Raw genomic sequence first — 23,199 nt, forward strand, 5'->3', positions numbered from 1 at the left:
AACTTACGTCCACTGATCAGTGTATTATATGTCCCACTCTGTGCTTACTCCACTGAGGATGTGAGTTTGTTACAAGACCTAGCCACAGAATATAGCTCAAATTGTAAAGACTTCTGCTTTTTTGCTCTAAAGATGCCCTGCTGTTGGTCAAGACGGTGACTAGTGTGTAACCACCACATCACATTAATGACGCAGAATCTAAACACACAGACCTGTGCTAAGAGAAGATACTACATAATGAATAGCTCTGTACAGTATGTGTTCTCAACTATAATTACCAAAAGCCATTCTCAAAATATAGAAGACAGATCATTGCCAGCAGTTCTGGAAGGAACACATGTATTCTATAAACGTCTATGGAAATATATTATGATATTTATTATTTATTCCAATATAAATAGCTATGCTGAAATGAAATCAAGGTACTTTTTCCTCCAAACGACCAACACAGGGCTTAATCTGTGTGGCACAATACAATGAACATTGAAAGGAAGCAGGTGCATATTAATGCAACTGCCATATTATTCCTAAAGTAGACTTGAGGAAGCATTAAAAAGTTGTACCAATGGAGTTATCTATTTACCCACAGGATGCATGTGTGTAATTCTGAAAAAAATATTCTTGTAAAATAAATGAGCCTTTCCGACTGCTCTATGTACTGTAAGAGAAACTAATATCAATCTGCTAGTGTGAAGCCACGTAATGGCTGGAGAACTGTAGTGCAGTGTGACCTCTAGAAACTAAAGGAGAGCAAGTTCTTTGTAAACTAGAGGCTATATATTTGGATAAAACTTAACATATCCACATTTATTGCTGGAAATGAATGTGATCTGAAATCTAAAATGTGTGTGGTGACTGTGATACGCAACTAAATTATTGAAACAGAGTTCAGTTTTTTTGTTCTATTTCTAAAATATACCAGGGGAAAGCAGTGGAAATTGTAGGTTGGTAATAATGTAAGAGAGCACATTTTAAAAAAACAAACAAAGAAAACCCATGAAAAAAAGGTACAATCTCTCAGCCCGTAAGCAGGGGTTAGACACTATGTATTAACAATAATATGAAGGAAATACTTCACACAGTGTTCCTTGGTGCAGATGCTGACAAAGCATTTCATGCTTATCTCACACTGTCACCCAGCACTTCTAGACATTGTTACTGGTCCCCAGACTGAAGTCTCAAATGTGCTAATGTTTTCCTTGAAGCATCCATGATCATACTGTCAGTTTTTCTGTAAAGTTGGAAAGCTTCTTCTTTTATAAAGTGTTCAGCAATGTTCTTATGCAATGGTAGAGAAATATATGGGACATGAGCAGGTACTGTGTAATATTGCAATAGACCCAAAATTGTGGATTCTGCAGGTTTAAAGTGTGCCCCACAATTTTCTAGCTCATGAGTTGACATGTTTTAAATTGATACTTCATAAAGTATGCCTTGCTTTAGCGCCTGATAGCAGACCTCAGCAGTGCTACCCATGAAAGGGGGGGAAAAAAGATAAAAACAGAATAAAACCAGCACTGGATAAGTTGAAGTGAGGGGAAAAGAGAGAGAGACAGAGACAGAAAAGAAGAAGGCAGTGTTGAGAAAGTGACAAAATCTAAACAAAGCAAAAGGGAATGGGAACAGGAGGAAACTGGACAGAGAGAAAGGGAAATATGCAAATGGATATAGAAGGAAAGAAAATTCTTTATATGTTTCTCCCCAAGTAGAAAAAAATATCAGTGTAACATGTTAAACTCAGACCACTTGGGAAAACCTTGTTATTATGGTCAGTCTCCAAAGTAGTAATTTTGGAATCCTGTATTATAAGAACACAAGAATGGTCATAATGGGTCAGACCGTGTTTCTATCTTCCAACAGTGGCCAGTGCCAGATGATGCAGAGGGAATGAACAGAACAGGCAATTCTTCAAGTGATCCATCCCAGGTCGTCCAGTCCCAGCTTCTGGTAGTCAGAGATTTAGGGACACCCAGAACATGGGGTTGTGTCCCGACCATCTTGGCTGACAGCCATTGATGGCCCTATCCTCCAGGAACTTATCTAATTATTTTTGAACCCAGTTATAGTTTTGGCCTTCACAAAATTCCCAGGCAACAAATTCCACAGGTTGACCATGAATTGTGTGAAGAAGTACTTCCTTATCTTTGTTTTAAACCTGCTGCCTATTAATTTCATTGAGGACTCACAGTTCTTGTGTTATGAGGAGTAAATAACACTTTCTTATTTACTTTCTCCACACCACTCATGATTTTATAGACCTCTTTCACATGGGCAGTGGGTGGAGGCCCCCCTTTGGGGAGGCTAGCCCCAGCTCCACCCATGGCCCCTCCCCCCCATGGCCAGAACTCCAAGATCCCCTCACACCTGGAGGAGCCATCCATCCCCTCCCCCCGATGGCTGGAGCCTTAAGCCCCACCCCAGCTTGGAGGAGCCCTGGGCCAGCTGCCGCTGCACCATACCTCCCCTCACCAGACCCCAAGATGCCCAGGGAAAAGTATCTCTCAGGTCCAGAAGAAGCTTTTGATATGCCCTGTCATAAATATAAAGGGAAGGGTAAACACCTTTAAAATCCCTCTTGGCCAAAGGAAAAAATCCTTTCATCTGTAAAGGGTTAAGAAGCTAGGATAACTTTGCTACCACCTGACCAAAATGACCAATGAGGAGGGAGGGAGAAAACAAAGCACTCTCTGTCTGTCTGGGTGATGCTTTTGCCGGGGACAGAACAGGAATGGAGTCTTAGGAATGGGTTCAAGGTTCCTTCCCCACTCTGAACCGTGTCAAGGTTCCTTCCCTACTCTGAACTCTAGGGTACAGATGTGGGGACCTGCATGAAAACCTCCTAAGCTTACTTTTACCAGCTTAGGTTAAAACTTCCCCAAGGTACAAACTATTTTACCCTTTGCCCTTGGACTTCCACTGCCACCACCAAACATTTTATCTGGGTTTATTTTGTTAGGAAAGAGCCTGTTTGGAAACGTCTTTCCCCCCAAAGTCCTCCCAACCCTTGCACCCCACTTCCTGGGGAAGGTTTGGGAAAAATCCTCACCAATTTGCATAGGTGACCACAGACCCAAACCCTTGGATCTTAAGAACAATGAAAAATCAATCAGGTTCTTAAAAGAAGAATTTTAATAGAAGAAAAAGTAAAAGAATCACCTCTGTAAAATCAGGATGGTAAATACCTTACAGGGTAATCAGATTCAAAACATAGAGAGTCTCTCTAGGCAAAACCTTAAGTCACAAAAAGACACAAAAACAGGAATATCCCTTCCATTCAGCACAGCTTATTTTATCAGCCATTTAAACCAAACAGAATCTAATGCATATCTAGCTGGATTACTTACTAAGTTCTAAGACTCCATTCCTGTTCTTTCCCCAACAAAAGCATCACCCAGACAGACGGAGAGAGCTTTGTTTTCTCCCTCCCCCCAGCTTCTGAAAGTATCTTGTCTCCTCATTGGTCATTTTGGTCAGGTGCCAGCGAGGTTATCCTAGCTTCTTAACCCTTTACAGGTGAAAGGGTTTTTCCTCTGGCCAGGAGGGATTTTAAAGGTGTTTACCCTTCCCTTTATATTTATGACATACCCCATGCAGGTTCCGGTGTGACTGAGGAGGTGGTATGTGCCTCCTCAGCTGCCCTGGAACCTGCATGGGGCATAATAAATCAAAAACTCCCCCCCAAAACCCCGCAACTGGGGGTCCAGTGGCTGCGGCAATGCCAGGGGAGGCATAGCCTCCCCTGGCCTATTATAACCACCGCCCACGCTCTTTCATATCCCTTCTTGTCTTCTTCCCAAGATAAATGGTCCCAGTCTTTTTAATCTCTCCTTGTTTGGAAACTGTTCCATACCCCTAATAATTTTTGTTGCCCTTGTCTGTACTTTTTCCAGTTCTAGCAAATCTTTTTTTTTTTCAGATAGAGTGACCAAAACTGCACTCAGTATTCAAGATGTGGGCAAACCATGAATTTATATAGTGGCATCATAATATATTCTGTCTTATTTTCTATCCCTTTCCTAATGGTTCCTAACATTGTGTTTGCTTTTTTGACTACTGCTGTACATTGAGCAGATGTTTTCAGAGAACTATCCACAGAGATTCCCAGATCTCTTTCTGGAGTGGTAACAACTAATTTAGAACCTACCATTTTGTATGTATAGTTGAGATTATGTTTTGCAATGCTCATTACTTTGTATTTATCAACATTGAAGTTAATCTGCCATTTTGTTTCCCAGTCACCTGTCAGCCCATTTTGGCAGCGACATTGACTGGCAGTAAGTGGTTGGCTGCCAGGCCTTCTGGGGTGTCCTCCTACTGAAGAGGAGTGCTTCAGCCCGGAGTCCATTTATGATTCAGGGCTTGGATATCATAAGCCTGCTGGTGGGGGATTGCCAGTGCTGGGTTGACAGGCACCAGACCTGTTGAGGTGGCACCAGTCCACAGCATCAAGCCCCCAGGGAGATGGGTCCATTAGTTCTGTTGAGCCTGCCATGGAGGTGTTGCCTCTTGGAGAGGTTTTAATCAGGGGGTCTGGACTGTCTCTTTTGTCTGTACTTCCTGGGGAAATCCCCCTGTTGTCATCCTGGGGTGAGCCGCAGGAGGCAGTATTTCATAGATATCATAGAAGTGTAGATCTGGAAGGCACTTTGATAGGTCATCTAGTTCAGTCCCCTGCACTCCTGGCAGGACTAAGTATTATCTAGATCAGGGGTGGTCAAACTTACTGATCCTATGAGCTGTATATGACAATCTTCAGAAGTTCAAGAGTGAGGGTTTGCCTACCAGAGTTCACAGCTTCAGCCCCGTGTGCCTGCCGGGGCTTGGAGCTTCAGCCGTGCAGAAGGTGCCTGCCAGGGTGCGGGGCTTCAGCCTCGTGGCAGGGTGGTGAGGCTTGGGTCTTCAGCCCTGCAGGGAGGAGGGTCGCGAGGCTTCACCCTATGGGAGGCACCTGCCAGGGATCGGGGCTTCAGCCCTGATCCCACTGAAACTTTGTGCCTCGGCAGGCATGCCCCACAGGGTTAAAGACCTGAGCCCCGGAAGGTGTACCCCATGGGGCTAAAGACCCAAGACCCCCATCCCTGCTGGGCAGAAACCAGAGGTGACATGACCCAAGACCCAAGACCCCCATCAGCTCCAAGTCCTAGTCTCTCCCCAGCTCTCAATCCCAAACTCGTTGCCCGGTCAGTACCAACCTCCCTTAGAGACCCCTTGCTCCTAGTCCTAGTCTCCTTGTCTACCTAGACCCAATCTCCACCCCTGTCTTAATACTAGTCTCCTTATCTATCAAGGCCCAGTCCCCCACAACTCCGAGTCATAGTTTCTCTCCCCAGAATCCCATTCACTAAGTTCCAGTCTCACTAGGTTTGCAATCTGCTTTTGTTGCAATCTGCTCCTTTTTTTGTTGCAATCTGCTCCTTTTCCTTCTGCCCATCCTTGTGCAGCTTTTGTTTCCTCTGCATTTGAATCAGGTGGCTTCCTCCTCCATTCTGCTTTCGATCCAGCAGGGAGGTAAGTCAGTAAGAGCACAGGAGAGACAGGTTCCCTATTCTCAGTTCTGTTGCCCACAGCAGCCAGGTCCATGAGCAGCAATTACAAAGAAATTTTGGCTGTGCCCCTTCAGCTCCGGGCTGGAGCATGCTCTGTTGTTCTGTGGGGATGGCTCACATGCAGTCTGTTCAGCAGTAAGAGCTGTGAGGGGATGAAATATGCTCAGTAAGGATGAATTTTCAACAATTTTAGCTGCTCAACTCTGAGAAGTGTCTACTGAGCATGTGCGAACTGAGATTTCTCAAAGGTTATAACTAGGCTGAAGTTGGATGAATTTTCATGGGGATGGCAAACCACACATCTCTGACACAAAAGCTGCCTCCCTGCCAAATTTTTTAAGTCCTTGCTCCAAAGCATGGAGGTACTAGAGCTTCTTGAAGAAGCTTACCAGAATGTTTTAACATTTCAAAACAACATATTGTCCTCTAATATTATTCTCAGAAACAGCTTAACTATTTTGTCTGAAACTTTCCAAAATACTTCAGCCAAAGGGTTGGAAAATTTCAGCCCAAAGTCTGGCAAATTTTTGAGCAATTGTAAAGAGAGCAAGTATCATGCAATCTTAATAACAGGTGGTACTAACAGCCATGTGTATAATAAATGCTTACATATAGTAATTTAATGTATTATTTGAAAAAAGGACAATAAAAGATTGACAGTCCTGAAGACTGAAATTCTCAGTTTATCCACAGAACAGATACAGCTTGTGTAGCAGTGGTGTAAACTTCCCAATATTGTTCTACCAAGGTGTCCAACCCTTCTATGGACCTGGTATGGTTGGAGCAACTCTAGGAATGAGTTGCAGTCTACTCATAGAATCATAGAATCATAGAATATCAGGGTTGGAAGGGACCTCAGGAGGTCATCTAGTCCAACCCCCTGCTCAAAGCAGGACCAATCCCCAATTAAATCATCCCAGCCAGGGCTTTGTCAAGCCTGACCTTAAAAACTTCTAAAAAAAAAAAAACTTACATGTAAAAAAAACTTACATTTTTTTCTTAAACTGTTCTAGTGTTCAGCCAATTGCATTTAATAGTAAAAAGATCTGAAAAACTAATGATGGGTGAATGTTCTTGGTCTATAGCTATGGGGGAAAACTAATAAGAATAGGCTTTCTTGGTAGACTAAAAGTACTTCTGGTCCAGTTAGCAACATTAAAAAGGGAGTAGGCTAGGTTCACAGTGAGTGTAAATTTCCATAGCTCCAATTGAGCTATGCTGACTTGCACAAGCTGAGAATCTGCCCTGCCCTTTTCTCATAGAAAAGCTCAGTTTGCAACCCTTGCCAAGGAAAGAGCACAGAAATCATATGAAAGAAAAAGTTTACCAAACCTGTTCAAACCTCAAGAAATATTCATGTAATAGAATAATAGAATCATAGAATATCAGGGTTGGAAGGGACCTCAGAAGGTCATCTAGTCTAACTCCCTGCTCAAAGCAGGACCAATCCCCAACTAAATCATCCCAGCCAGGGCTTTGTCAAGTCTGACCTTAAAAACCTCTAAGGAAGGAGATTCTACCACCTCCCTAGGTAACGCATTCCAGTGTTTCACCACCCTCCTAGTGAAAAAGTTTTTCCTAATATCCAACCTAAACCTCCCCCACTGCAACTTGAGACCATTACTCCTCGTTCTGTCCTCTTCTACCACTGAGAATAGTCTAGAACCATCCTTTCTGGAACCACCTCTCAGGTAGTTGAAAGCAGCTATCAAATCCCCCCTCATTCTTCTCTTCTGCAGACTAAACAATCCCAGTTCCCTCAGCCTCTCCTCATAAGTCATGTGTTCCAGACCCCTAATCATTTTTGTAGCCCTTTGCTGCACTCTCTCCAATTTATCCACATCCTTCTTGTAGTGTGGGGCCCCAAACTGGACACAGTACTCCAGATGAGGCCTCACCAATGTCGAATAGAGGGGAACGATCACGTCCCTCGATCTGCTCGCTATGCCCCTACTTATACATCCCAAAATGCCATTGGCCTTCTTGGCAACAAGGGCACACTGGTGACTCAAATCCAGCTTCTCGTCCACTGTCACCCCTAGGTCCTTTTCCGCAGAACTGCTGCCTAGCCATTCGGTCCCTAGTCTGTAGCTGTGCATTGGGTTCTTCCGTCCTAAGTGCAGGACCCTGAACGTATCCTTATTGAACCTCATCAGATTTCTTTTGGCCCAATCATCCAATTTGTCTAGGTCCCTCTGTATCCTATCCCTGCCCTCCAGCGTATCTACCACTCCTCCCAGTTTAGTATCATCCGCAAATTTGCTGAGAGTGCAATCCACACCATCCTCCAGATCATTTAGGAAGATATTGAACAAAACCGGCCCCAGGACCGACCCCTGGGGCACTCCACTTGACACCGGCTGCCAACTAGACATGGAGCCATTGATCACTACCCGTTGAGCCCGACAATCTAGCCAACTTTCTACCCACCTTATAGTGCATTCATCTAGCCCATACTTCTTTAACTTGCTGATAAGAAGTACTCTCTGCTTAGTCAATCCCTGTCCTCTCTGTTAAGTCTTCCCAAAGGGGAGTCAGTCACAGCCAAATTTTCATGAGTTGGATATCTCTCTTCTAACAAGTCATCCAAGACCACCAACTCATTTCAGAGGGATGCCAAAGAGCTTTCAGTTAACAATGACTTTTAGTCACTTGGTAGAAATGTCAGCTGAATTTGAGTGTCAGAGAGATGACAAACTCTATTTCCTACCAAGATACTTCACTTGAGCTGTCCATTCTATCTTCCCTCTTGAAGGCTGCAATTCTAATAATGATGATCAGATTTGAACTGGAATAGGAGAGATGGAAAATCAAAACTGAGACAAAGATATATTGGCATGTCTGTGTGATAAAGCTTGTGCAGCATTATTTCATGCTGTGTGTAGCAGGTTATTCCTTCACTTTGAAAAATACTGACATACTCCACCCTACATATTGTATTGACTTCCATTGACATTATGTGTAGAAGGCATTTGCACCCAGTGGCAAAATCATACAATATTTGAAAGATGAACTCTTTGTGAGATGAAAAGCTCCAATAGCTCAGTTCTACCCAGGAGTAAATCAAAGCAGAACAGAATCCTAAGTGTACCATGATCAGTGGAACTAGAGTCAGTGGGTCCATATTCCCTGGAAGGACTGTTATTGATGGGACACCAGGAAAACAGGGAACATGGGGAGTTGGGATGGGGGCACCAAAGCCATATGAACTGAGTAGTCTACAGGCTGTAATAAAATTCCACTTGCTCAACATAACCTTCATTCAGCTTCATCCTTTGCTAATGAAACCTGGTGGCAGTGTCTGAGTTGTGAGTTCTCTGTAGTGCAGCAGCTGGCAGCATGAGCCATGGAACTCAGTCTGAAGCCACTGGAGCCCTGGATTTTGCAGACACAAACTTAGCCAGTGACAGACCTGGTGGAAGGAGTAGTTTGAGCTGCACAAAGACCTGGCCATGCGGGAGTATGACAATAGCAGGAAAGTAAAACTGTTATTTTACCTTGAGGTCTGCACTGGTCCGAAGCTCACCACTGCCTCAAGCCTCACAGCAGAACAAAAGTGTGGAGCAACAAAAGTTTTTCACTAGAGACCAAGTTAAAGGGGAGAGAATAGACCCATATGTTACTGGCTTATGTACATTTTGTCTGCTACATGCAATTTTGTGGACTTGACTGGATTCCTGACTTGGGACAGGATAGTCTGTGGCACTTGGGAGAGTGGGAAGATGATCTAACATGAGACTGATGCTTAGACATGGGGCATGCAGCGGAAGCCTCAAGAGACAGGATGAAAGCTCTAGGGGACATAACACCCCAAGAAGCATATGCAGTGAGATGATAGCAAAGAAGAGCAGTGGCCAGGGTTTCATACCCAGAGTGAGGTGCATTTACTATGTGGTACAGCATGAGCAGGTAAAGTAGAAGTGCCTTGCCCTAGAACATCATTGCAAGGAAGGTGGCAAGTTCAACCATTTTAACAGTGTGAATGAGAGCGGGGGAAGGTCTCAGAAAGATTCATTCAGACTTGAGGGAAAGGGTGTATCAGACATTAGTGAGGACTACATGACTCTCTCCTTGAGTCTAAGAGCATATCAGTTCAAGCTGTTAGACAGGAAACATCCTGTGCAAATTCAGCTGGATAGTGGAGCCTCCTGCAATGTGATTCCTTTGGGTGCACTGGTCTCGCACATACCCACTACAGTGCAGACACACTCTAATAATGTACCACGACAGCATAATGCACTCTGTAGGAAAATGTGACCTCATAATAAAGGACTTGAAAAATAACAGATGGAACCAACTGAAGTTTGCAGCAGTGGATGGTAAGCACCACAGACCCCTCTTGGGGAATACAGCCATACAAGCTATGGATCTGAGCAGGGTGCATCACCAGAACTGCAAGAAGCAAAATGGAGAACGTTATTAACATTTTAAAAGCACATGGGGATGTTTTCAAAGGTGCAGGTACCTCAAAGGAAAGTTGCAACTGGAAGTAGACCATATAGTGGAATCTATGTTCTTACCTTGAAAGAAAATTTCAGTTGCATTATGTAGTCCAGTATGCAAGGAGCTTGAAAGTCTGCAGAATAGAACATAGCACCTGTAGAGACCAATGCAGCCTGGATACGCCACATGGTAATGGTAAAGGAGCCATCAGGCAAATTGCACATCTGCATAGACCAAAAGCCACTGAACTAGGCATTGAAAAGATACAACCATCCACTGCCCATAATTGAAGAAATGTTGTCAGAACTCTCCAAAGCCAGAATCTTTATTGTCTATGATGTGAGGAATGGGTTTTGGCATCTAAATCTGGGTACAGAATGCAGCATGCTGACATAAGAACATAAGAACAGCCATACTGGGTCAGACCAAAGGTCCATCTAGCCCAATATCCTGTCTTCCGACAGTGGCCAATGCCAGGTGCCCCAGAGGGTAATCATAAAGTGATCCATCCTGTCGCCCATTCCCAGCTTCTGGCAAACAGAGGCAAGAGCCCTGGTATAGACTTGGCCTTCACTACATCCTCTGGCAAGAAGTTCCACAGGTTGACTATGTGTTGTGTAAAAAATAGGGCTGTTGATGAATCACAGTTAACTCAGGCGATTAACTCAAAAAAATTAACTGCGATTAAAAAAATTAATTGCGATTAATCACACTGTTAAACAATAGAATGCCAATTGAAATGTATTAAATATTTTTGGATATTTTTCTACATTTTCAAATATATTGATTTCTATTACAACACAGAATACAAAGTGTACAGTGCTCACTTTATATTATTATTTTTATTACAAATATTTGCACTGTAAAAATGAAAAACAAAAGAAATGGAATTTTTCAGTTCACCTCAGACAAGTACTGTAGTGCAGTCTCTTTATTGTGAAAGTGTAACTTACAAACATAGATTTTTTTTGTTACATAACTGCACTCAAAAACAAATCAATGTAAAACTTTAGAGCCTACAAGTCCACTCAGTCCTACTTCTTGTTCAGCCAGTTGCTAAGACAAGCAAGTTTGTTTACATTTACAAGAGATCATAGAATCATAGAATAACAGAGTTGGAAGGGACCTCTGGAGGCCATCTAGTCCAACCCCCTGCCCAGAGCAGGACCAATCCCAACTAAATCATCCCAGGCAGGGTTTTGTCAAGCCTGACCTTAAAAACTTCTAAGGAAGGGGATTCCACCACCTCCCTAGGTAACGCATTCCAGTGTTTCAGATGCTGTTGATTGCTTCTTATTTACAATGTCACCTGAAAGTGAGAACAGGCATTCACATGGCACTTTTATAGCCAGCATTGCAAGGTAATTACGTGCCAGATATGCTAAACATTCATATGCCCCTTCATGCTTCGGCCACCATTCCAGAGGACATGCTTCCATGCTGATGATGCTCATTAAAAAATAATGCTTTAATTAAATTTGTGACTGATCTTAGGGGAAAATTGTATGTCTCCTGTTCTGTTCTACACATATTCTGCCATATATTTCATGTTATAGCAGTCTCAGATGATGACCCAGCACATGTTTGTTTTAAGAACACTTTCACAGCAGATTTGACAGAATGCAAAGAAGATACCAATGTTAGATTTTTAAGGCTAGATACAGCACTCAACCCAAGGTTTAAGAATCTGAAGTGCCTTCCAAAATCTGATATGCTTTCAGATATCTTAAAAGAGCAACACTCTGATGTGGAATATACAGAACCTGAACCACAAAAAAAAATCAACCTTCTGCTGGTGGCATCTGACTCAGATGGTGAAAATGAACATGCTTCGGTCTGCTCTGCTTTGGAGCATTATAGAGCAGAACCTGTCATCAGAATGGACACCTGTCTTCTGGAATGGTAGTTGAAGCATGAAGGGACATATGAATCTTTAGCGCATCTGGCACATAAATATCTTGCGATGCCGGCTACAACAGTGCCATGTGAATACCTGTTCTCACTTTCAGGTGACATTGTAAACAAGAAGTGGGCAGCATTATCTCCTGCAAGCTGTAACCAGACTTGTCTGTCTGAGCGATTGGCTGAAGTAGGACTGAGTGGACTTGTAGGTTCTAAAGTTTACATTGTTTTATTTTTGAACGCAGTCATTTTTTGTATATAATTCTACATTTGTAAGTTCACCTTTCATTATAAAGAGATTGCAATATGGTTCTAGTATTAGGTGAATTGAAATATACTATTTCTTTTGTTTTTTACAGTGCAAATATTTGTAATCCAAAATAAATATAAAGTGAGCACTGTACACTTTGTATTCTGTGTTGTAATTGAAATAAATATATTTGAAAATGTATAGAACATCCACAAATATTTAAATAAATGCTATTCTATTATTGTTTAACAGTGCAATTAATCGCACAATTAATTTTTTTAATTGCTTGACAGCCTTAGTAAAAAAATACTTTCTTTCATTTGTTTTAAACCTGCTGCCTATTAATTTCATTTGGTAATCCCTAGTTCTTGTGTTATGAGAAGGAGTAAATAACATTTCCTTATTTACTTTCTCCACACCAGTCATGATTTTATAGACCTCTATCATATCCCCCCTTAGACGTCTCTTTTCCAAGCTGAAAAGTCCCAGTCTTATTAATCTCTCCTCATATGGCAGCCGTTCCATACCTCTAATGATTTTTGTTGCCCTTTTCTGAACCTTTTCCAATTCCCATATATCTTTTTTGGGATGGGGCGACCACATATACATGCAGTATTCAAGATGTTGGTGTACCATGGATTTATATAGAGGTAATATGATATTTTCTGTCTTATTATCTATCCCTTGCTTAATGATTCCCAACATTCTGTTTGCTTTTTTCACTGCTGCTGCACATTGAGTGGATGTTTTCAGAGAACTATCCACGATGACTCCAAGATCTCTTTTTTGAGTGGTAACAGTTAATTTAGACCCCATCATTTTATATATATAGTTGGGATTATGTTTTCCAATGTGCATTACTTTGCATTTATCAACACTGAATTTCATCTGCCATTTTGTGGCCCAGTCACCCAGTATTGAGAGATCCTTTTATAGCTCTTCACAGTCTGCCTGGGACTGAACTATCTTGAATAATTTTGTATCATTTGCAAATTTTGCCACTTCACTGTTTACCCCTTTTTCCGGATCATTTATGAATATGTTGAATAGGACTGGTCCCAGTACAGACCATGGGGGAGACCACTATTTACCTCTCTCCATTCTGAAAACTGACCATTTATTCCTACCCCTTTTTCCCTATCTTTTAACCAGTTCCTGATCCATGAGAGGACCTTCCCTGTTATCCCATGACAGCTTATTTTGCTTAAGAGCCTTTGGTAAGGGACCATATCAAAGGTTTTCTGAAAATGTAAGTATATTATATCCACTGGATGCCCCTTGTCTACATGGTTGTTGACCCCCTCAAAGAATTCTAGTAGATTGTTGAGGCATGATTTCCCTTTACAAAAAGCATGTTGACTCTTCCCCAACAAACTATATTCATCTATGTGTCTGACAATTTTGTTCTTTACTATAGTTATATATACAATCTTTGCAACACTATTTGTCCACTACAGATGGTTGCGCACAGAGAGACCAGGCAAGCCCACGCCCCGGCGCAGAAGCTGGCCCTACAGCAGTGCAAGGAGGAGAACTGGTTTCCGCACTGCCCAGCATGCCCATTCAGGTTTGACCCTCGTGGCCCCTATACCGTGATGGGAGTAAGCAGTGGGACTAAAACTGAGTGAGTGGCATTATGACCTGATGTAAATTGTGGGGGGATGGGTCACAGCACCACTCAGTTTTGGCCCCACAGCCCCTCTGTCATGAGACTGGAGCAACAGGCCCAAACCCGAGTGGACAGGTGGGTGTCCAGTGCTGCTACTCCTCACCACCTCCAATGGCATGCACTGTGCCCAACATGCATACCGCTACGGGTGCTGATGGGCATAAGTCCAACACCTCAGAGAAGGCTCACCCAAGTATGGGAAGGACTGCTCCAGAGTGAAAATAATTGCAGATAATATTCTTATTGTAGTTGAAGGGAACAATGAGACAGAAGCTGGACAAAAGCATGACAGAAAACTACAAGCTTTTCTACAGCAATTCAGGGATAAGAACATAAAACTCAACCCAGAAAAATGTGACTCAAACAGTGTGAAATGACATACACCGGACTTCTGCTCAGATGAGAGACTGAAAGCAGATCCCAACATGTTCAAGGCTGTCAGGCTCTCACGCCTCCGTCCACCCACAAATACATCACACGCTGAAAAGAAAATTCTTTGTATATCCCTCTGAGATGGATTTGGAGCTGCTCTGAAATAATTTATGAATGTTATATGTTGACCTGGTTATTGAAATGGTTACAGTGTAAATTGATTTAATTTAATAGGGGACCATCAGGAAAAATAAGCAGGAAGGGAAAGAATGGCACAAAATAAACCACTCCTCAGCAAACACTTGAGGCTTGGGACATGGTCAGAATTGGTAACTTTGAACATTTTGCCTCCTCTCCAGTTAACTTATAAACTGGTTTGAATCAGGACAGTAAAAGGCCTGAGAACATATGAGAACAAAAGTACCCTGGCAGGTTAAAAAGGAAGACTCTTTCAAGAGAAGGGGATAGTTGTTCAGGGGAACCAGAGTGACACACAGGGATCTCTTGGGAGTTTGTGGAGAAGGTAGGCCTGCCTACATTACCATCAGGAGAAGACAAGACTTTAGGTAAGACAGTCTTAAGACAGTAAAATGCATGTAAACTTAAGACAGTAAGATGCATGTAAACTTTGTTCTCTTAAAAGCCTTTTTCTTTAAAACATTTTTGACCGTGCTGCAAAATATACAATATGTTGGTTTAAAAAGGCTGTCTGATCATTGTATGCCTCTGGTCATCAAATCCCAAAGGGAAGAACTGCAGGTGCCTGAACTCAGTCAGATCTGCAGGATAAGAACAAATGATACACAAGGTACTGTATCCCGGGGCCCAATCTGGGAGTGGGAGGCTTGCAGAATTCCACTCCAGAATAGAAGAAGGCCCCCGGCCTCACCCCTGAGGGGATGAACTAAGAGGTTATGTGTACACTGTGATAAAAGACACATGGCACCGAGTCTCAGAGCCCAGGTGAGTTGGCCTGGGTTCTAATGCTCAGTGCTGCAGGTTTTTTATCTCAGTGTAAATATACCCTGAGACCCGAAAGGAGACAGAGGTGTAACTAAGCTTGCAACCCTGACACCTTCCATCATTTTATGACTAGAAACTGCCAAAAGTACTAGATCAAATTTACTCAAACCCTTTTGGGTATGTGTTTGCAATTTTCTGGATATCAACATGGAGCCTCCCTGTGCGGCCTCTCCTCCCGCTGTGGCTTAAAGGCACAATAGAAGCCATGGATATTACAATCTGTTTATCAGATCATTATAGCTCATCAGCAGTCTCTTCAAATGAATTAGCTTAATTTTCAGGGTTGGCTATTGCAGTGTAAATGGCTTATGGTATAAAGCAGTTAGTTGGCTATTTATAGTAGAGTGAAATATGCAACATTTCAAATGAATGCAGTTGCTGTAGTTGTGTTCTGTAACAACACTGATAACTACTTGTAAGTTATTAGAGCATTTTTCTATGCAGGTTTGTAGGCACAAATGCATTATTAACTCATTAAAGCTCATTGAACCATCCATTAAAATAATGTAAGAAACAGACTCTAGATAGTGACTCTCAAATTAAATTACCCTTCCTGTAATAAAAACAGACTTTTACTGAAAAGAGAGAGGTTTGATTTACTTACTGAAAATCTTTAAACTGGACACACCACACTTTGCTCAGCTCTCCAGTTTGAAGGGCTTGAATTCATGGGAACAAAAACTTCCCATTGTTTATGAAATGTGATATGTATTTGTGATAAAGAGGTTTAAACATTTATCAGCATTTCTAAATCTACTGATTGTTTTAAGCAAGTTGTCTGCTATCATCTGCAAGAGAGGGGCAGAAAGTCTCATGTGTTTGACTTAATAGTTTTTCTAAAATATTGGCCCTTACCTGGGACGGTTGTTAATAGGCATGAAGTAGTCAGACTGCATGGCCAACCAACCTTCCAAACTCCCAAGGATACTGAGGTACACTGGCCTCCTTCCCTTCTGGAACCATGAGTCTTTCAGGAACAACTGATTTACAAGATTTCAAATATTTTGAATTGTCAGATCTGAGGTAGACCCCCAACTATAATTTGTTGCAACCAGGGTGGTGAGGAGCCTGAACCAAAGGCCACTGAAGTCAATGAGAATTTCTTTATTGACCTCAGTGATCTTGGACCAGGTCCCAGAAACATTTTTTTTAATTAAAACATACATTCTAATATTATAACATGAATCCAGGAGCCAGGGCCTTAGGCATATGCCTATTTATGACTTAATTCAGCCCTGTTTTGGTCTCCACCATGTGTATCCATATAGGTATAGCACACAGCCTAGCCCTTACTCTTTACCCATTGTGTCTCTTCCTCCAACCCCTCAGACAGAGACAAACACCTACAAGATCTCTGTCAAGCTTTCTTACAACTACAATACCCACCTGCAGAAGTAAAGAAACAGACTGATAGAGCCAGAAGAGTTCCCAGAAGTTACCTACTACAGGACAGGCCTAACAAAGAAAATAACAGAACGCCACTAGCGGTCACCTTCAGCCCCCAACTAAAACCCCTCCAACGCATTATTAAGGATCTACAACCTATCCTAAAGGATGACCCAACACTCTCACAAGTCTTGGGAGACAGGCCAGTCCTTGCCTACAGACAGCCCCGCAACCTGAAGCAAATACTCACCAACAACCACATACCACACAACAGAACCACTAACCCAGGAACTTATCCTTGCAACAAAGCCCGTTGCCAATTGTGCCCACATATCTATTCAGGGGACACCATCACAGGGCCTAATAACATCAGCCACACTATCAGAGGCTCGTTCACCTGCACATCCACCAATGTGATATATGCCATCATGTGCCAGCAATGCCCCTCTGCCATGTACATTGGTCAAACTGGACAGTCTCTACGTAAAAGAATAAATGGACACAAATCAGATGTCAAGAATTATAACATTCATAAACCAGTCGGAGAACACTTCAATCTCTCTGGTCACGCAATCACAGACATGAAGGTCGCTATCTTAAAACAAAAAAACTTCAAATCCAGACTCCAGCGAGAAACTGCTGAATTAGAATTCATTTGCAAATTGGATACTATTAATTTAGGCTTAAATAGAGACTGGGAGTGGCTAAGTCATTATGCAAGGTAGCCTGTTTCCTCTTGGTTTTTCCCTACCCCCCCCCCCCCAGATGTTCTGGTTTAACTTGGATTTAAACTTGGAGAGTGGTCAGTTTAGATGAGCTATTACCAGCAGGAGAGTGAGTTTGTGTGTGTATGGGGGTGGGGGGGATGTGAGAAAACCTGGATCTATGCAGGAAATAGCCCGACTTGATTATGTAAAGAGTTGTCACTTTGGATGGGCTAGCACCAGCAGGAGAGTGAATTTGTGTGGGGGGGTGGAGGGTGAGAAAACCTGGATTTGTGCTGGAAATGGCCCACCTGTTGATCACTTTAGATAAGCTATTACCAGCAGGACAGTGGGGTGGGAGGAGGTATTGTTTCATATTCTCTGTGTGTATATAAAGTCTGCTGCAGTTTCCACGGTATACATCTGATGAAGTGAGCTGTAGCTCACGAAAGCTCATGCTCAAATAAATTGGTTAGTCTCTAAGGTGCCACAAGTACTCCTTTTCTTTTTCCAATTTATCGTCTACTGTAAGTTACAACAACTGCTGTGAGATACCTAGAAAAGAAAACAAAATTCCACGTGCAAACCAGCTTTGTGTCCTCCATTGGGTATAATCAAAATGTCAAGCTCTCCAAAAAAATTATTCTTTTGACAGACTTGGTGCACACAGGATATTATCATTGTTGGAGATATATCAGATGGTAATTTTTACTCCTATCCTGATATAAATATTGCATTTTTATTTATTTTATTATTATTATTTATTATTATTAAAATGATATTTGTATTGTGGCAGCATTTAGGGTCCACAATCACAGATCAGGATCCCAGTATACTATGCACTGTATGAACACATAACAAAACAGCAGCCCCTGCCTCGAAGAGCTTACAATCTAAGTCATGAGGGGCCTGGCTCAGGGCCTCCTGGCCAGCATCCTGTTACAGGCACCTTTGCTCCTGATCCTGGTCAGAACCAGGAAGTGTAGAAACAAACAAATGAAAAATATTTTTATTAAAAGTTAAATGTATCAAAAATGCATAAAGTTTGAGGTTGGGGCAATTGTTCGAGTCAATCTGTAGCTTATCAAAACTACTTTACTCAACTAATAATAATTGAAGTTCCACTGGCCATATTGTGGACTCTTCAGTTATCTCTGCTACCCTTTATTGCTCCTGGTGTTTTTCATCGTCATTGGCAGAGTAATAACAGTAGTATTCTGGCTGTCCTCAAGAAACAAAGAGCCAGTGTCCTCCTCAGTTTGTTTACATGAGCTGTTCCTCCTGCTGTATGCTCTGTTTCCTTTGAAATTTGTGCTGAGAGTGACATATCCTTGCAAAGTGGTTGCTTTAATTGCATGTATTACACTGTACCCTTTGTATACCTTTGCATTGTGCTGTGGTTGTCTCCAAATTTATTGGGGGAAATCTCGGCTCTCAGCTCTTTGTTTAATCTAGTACTCTGTTTTTATGCCTTGATATGAACGTTAGTTTTTTCACCCCTTTTGGGGTCACAGTTTTCTGTAACTCTGAAAATATCTACTCTCCTTTGCAATGTCAATTGCTCACAATAACCGTGCTTTGAATGGCTTATCAGCTATAAAACAAATAATTCAGTCTCTAATTAGTCCATCTGTTATCAGTGATTCTCAATGTTCTCCATAGGTTGACCCCATATCATAACAAAAATAAATGTCAGGTTCTCCCTCCCAATTAGGATTAAAAAATAGCCCCTGAAACCTGTTAGTGATCCCTGAGGGTAGGGGATTGTGACCTGTAGGTTGACAATTGGTGTGTAAGCTCTTCCAAGGCACATGTCTAAGCTTTATTATGTAGCTATGTAATGTAATACTCAATTGTCTCACCTGGCTGCTCGTTTCTTGTAAAGAAAAAGTAATTTTTATGAAGGACATTCTTGTGTAGAGCAGTGTATTTTTATGGCAGGCATCTCTAGGTGGTGCTGTTGCACACAATTATTTTTCTTAGCTAGTGAGCAAGTTTTGACTCTTGGGAAGATATTCTGTGTTTATGTTATAATGCAAGGGTGCGTGTAGAGACAGCTTTGGGACAGAGGGAGCTGAGGAAGCAGTAGGAGTTTGGTCTCTGCCTCGATCTCTAATTAGAGCCTATTTCTGAGACAGAGTTGGTCTTGAGGAGCTAGGCATTGGCGTTGGGCTGAGATTCCTTGAAGAAGGGTGTGATTGGGTGAGGAGACGCTGTCTACTTCAAGGTGAGTTCACCCATCCTTCGAGCTGCCCTCTGTCTCTAGGCAGTGAGACCTAAGGGCTAAAGTCCATAAAGTTGCCCTGATCTGCAGGGCTGTAAGGCCCAATGGCCAGAGTCATGTAATCATCCTGATCTGCAGGCCTGTAAGGTCTCGTGACCTACGTCAATGGGGTAGCCCTTCTCCACAGGGCAGTGGGGCACTGGTATCAGAAGAAGGGGGGACAATACTTTTGAAATTTCTGAATGACTTTGTCTAGAAGTCCCATTCACATGGAGCAGTATGGGGGATTTCACTCTCTCTCTGATTTCTCTACAATATCAGTTGCTTCCAGGAAAGTGTGGGAACACTGCAAGCCAGCCTCTCATTCTTGGCCAGGTTCCGTCCAACCCAAGGCACTCAATAAGGATAAGTGCAGGGTCCTGCACTTAGGACGGAAGAACCCAATGCACAGCTACAGACTAGGGACCGAATGGCTAGGCAGCAGTTCTGCGGAAAAGGACCTAGGGGTGACAGTGGACGAGAAGCTGGATATGAGTCAGCAGTGTGCCCTTGTTGCCAAGAAGGCCAATGGCATTTTGGGATGTATAAGTAGGGGCATAGCGAGCAGATCGAGGGACGTGATCGTTCCCCTCTATTCGACATTGGTGAGGCCTCATCTGGAGTACTGTGTCCAGTTTTGGGCCCCACACTTCAAGAAGGATGTGGATAAATTGGAGAGAGTCCAGCGAAGGGCAACAAAAATGATTAGGGGACTGGAACACATGAGTTATGAGGAGAGGCTGAGGGAGCTGGGATTGTTTAGCCTGCAGAAGAGAAGAATGAGGGGGGATTTGATAGCTGCTTTCAACTACCTGAAAGGGGGTTCCAAAGAGGATGGCTCTAGACTGTTCTCAATGGTAGCAGATGACAGAACGAGGAGTAATGGTCTCAAGTTGCAGTGGGGGAGGTTTAGATTGGATATTAGGAAAAACTTTTTCACTAAGAGGGTGGTGAAACACTGGAATGCGTTACCTAGGGAGGTGGTAGAATCTCCTTCCTTAGAGGTTTTTAAGGTCAGGCTTGACAAAGCCCTGGCTGGGATGATTTAACTGGGAATTGGTCCTGCTTTGAGCAGGGGGTTGGACTAGATGACCTTCAGGGGTCCCTTCCAACCCTGATATTCTATGATTCTATGATTCTATGTCTTCATGTACTTTATTTTTTCCAAAGATTTAATTTTCCTCCTGAGACTATGTAATAAAAGTGCAGCACAGGGGAGTGTTCAGAAGAGACTGATCTTTATTTCCTGCCCTCTGTCATGACAAGGGCCAAGGTCACAAATGTTCTACCCAATCACCTGGCAGAGATCTGTCCCCGCTGATTCCAGTTAGAGAAGAGTTTTAAACACATAAACTGTTTTAGGAACTGCTAGCTAATCCTCTAATTATTTATAAAGCCCAATTCTACCATTAACATTTCTATTTAGGATATATGGAGTTCCTATTAATACTGGACAGCCCCAACAATAAAAGTATTGTTGAAGGACCCCTTTTGTATCTCCATCATTAATGGAACAGATGGGACATAAAGTATTTCTATATCCATAGTTAGAGAAAAAGACATCTGGTGAAAAGAACAAAAATATTCTTCATTCCAGGTGCATTCATCTATAGCAAGAAAAAGTAATTATTCTTCTAGCATTATTATATATAGCATATATCACGCTAAGAATGAAATTTTTAAAGGAAGAGATTCTAAATTGAATTAAACTTTAATTAATTTAGTAATGAAAACAACCTCACTATCTTCAGTACCAGTCATTTGTAGGGAACAATCCAAAACAGGAAGGACTTAAATAACACAAGTACAGAAATGGTAAAAGGGCTCCTTTGAAAAAGAAAGTTGTGTCCTCTGCAACTGATGAAGTAATTGGAAAGAAGACAGAAAAAATCTCTTCTTAACAAGAGGAAGAGGAGTCTGCTTTTGATGTCTGTACAGTGCCTGGCTCATGGAATAACACTATTCTATGAAAAAGCTGTAAAATTTTGCTCGTTGTATAGAGCAATTCTGAATTTGGTCACAAAACATTAGAAATATTGCTTTCAAGACGCACAAAATTGCAGAATCACTAAATATTCATAGTACCTGGGGAGAAGAAAACAAAGAGTCTTTTTTTCATAAGATAAGTTCATGTTAATGATAGCGAGCTAGCTTGGATATTTATAGAATTTAATTTCTTGCCTCATTAGTAGAGCTGGGAACACTAGTCATAGTGAACAATTCATCTAATGAAATTACTTCTTTCTTCTGTCTGACAATTATCCACAGACTTTGAACCTGGTTTTACTCTGCCTTGAACCTTGTGTGGTCATTTACACCTGAGCAAACTGGGCATATGATGCTGGAATGTTTGCAATCAAGTCACAGAGTTAAAAAAAAGTAAGTTCATTGAGTGAATCTGAATGACAAAAGAATACAAAGAAATTATGATCTACTTCCAGACATCTAGTGAATAGAAGATGAGGCCAAATTCATTGAGTAAATGTGTTCATCTCCACTCCTTTACATGTTGTCCCTACTGAACTCGTGTTGCTTCCTACTCCCATTCACTGCTAAATAATTATTAGGTTGGCAAGCTGACATTTCTATTCCCATTATACTTGAAATAATCCTGTCTTGTAATCAGCAATTCTATCTGGCCCAGCTATTGCCAGAGGCTATAAATATAGACCTTATATTTACCATCATGAACTACATTTAAAAACTGCATGATTGAAAAACTTATGTACTGTAGGTTTGCTGCAATTAAATTATAATACTACTGTAAATCATAAATATTTATTGTGAAAATTCACTACTATCTTATTAACTGGTGGTTTTTATGTACTTTTAAACGCATTTTGTCTAAATGTAATATGAATACAGTGTAGGAGGTGAGCATTTAGTGTCTAAGCTTATTATGAAGAGCAAAATGTGCAACAACATATGAGGGTGTAAAATCTCTTTGCTGTAAGTATAATTGCTACCTAGCAGGAAAGATAGGATTTTTAGTTAATGGTACTCAGAATTCATGCAGGCTGAGGATAATGACAGGTGTGAAGACAATTCTAGACAGCTAGAAACTGTCAATCAACTTCTAATCTATAAATAGGGTGACTACAGTATTCAGTGGGTATAATAAAAATAAAAAAAATCTGACCATAATTGATATTATAGGTACTATACAGATACAATATATAGAAAGATATGAACTGTGTGTGTCTCTCTCTCTCACTCATGTAATGGCATACCTGTATACATATATATATATATATATATATATATATATATATATACGTATACAGTGATAATATATCCATGTGATAAGTTTAATTGATAATGCTATTTGACCACCTTGCCTGCATTCTGCACACAAATCCATTTTACAGTGAAACTTATTCTAATATTCAAAACATTTGAATATCTTTAAAAAAATGAAAAGGAGTACTTGTGGCACCTTAGAGACTAACCAATTTATTTGAGCATGAGCTTTCGTGAGCTACAGCTCACTTCATCGGATGCATACCGTGGAAACTACAGTAGACATTATATACACACAGAGACCATGAAACAATACCCCCTCCCACCCCACTGTCCTGCTGGTAATAGCTTATCTAAAGTGATCATCAAGTTGGGCTATTTCCAGCACAAATCCAGGTTTT

This window comes from Caretta caretta, chromosome 2 (genome assembly GCF_965140235.1).
Source record: "Caretta caretta isolate rCarCar2 chromosome 2, rCarCar1.hap1, whole genome shotgun sequence".
Taxonomy (NCBI): Eukaryota; Metazoa; Chordata; order Testudines; family Cheloniidae; genus Caretta; species Caretta caretta.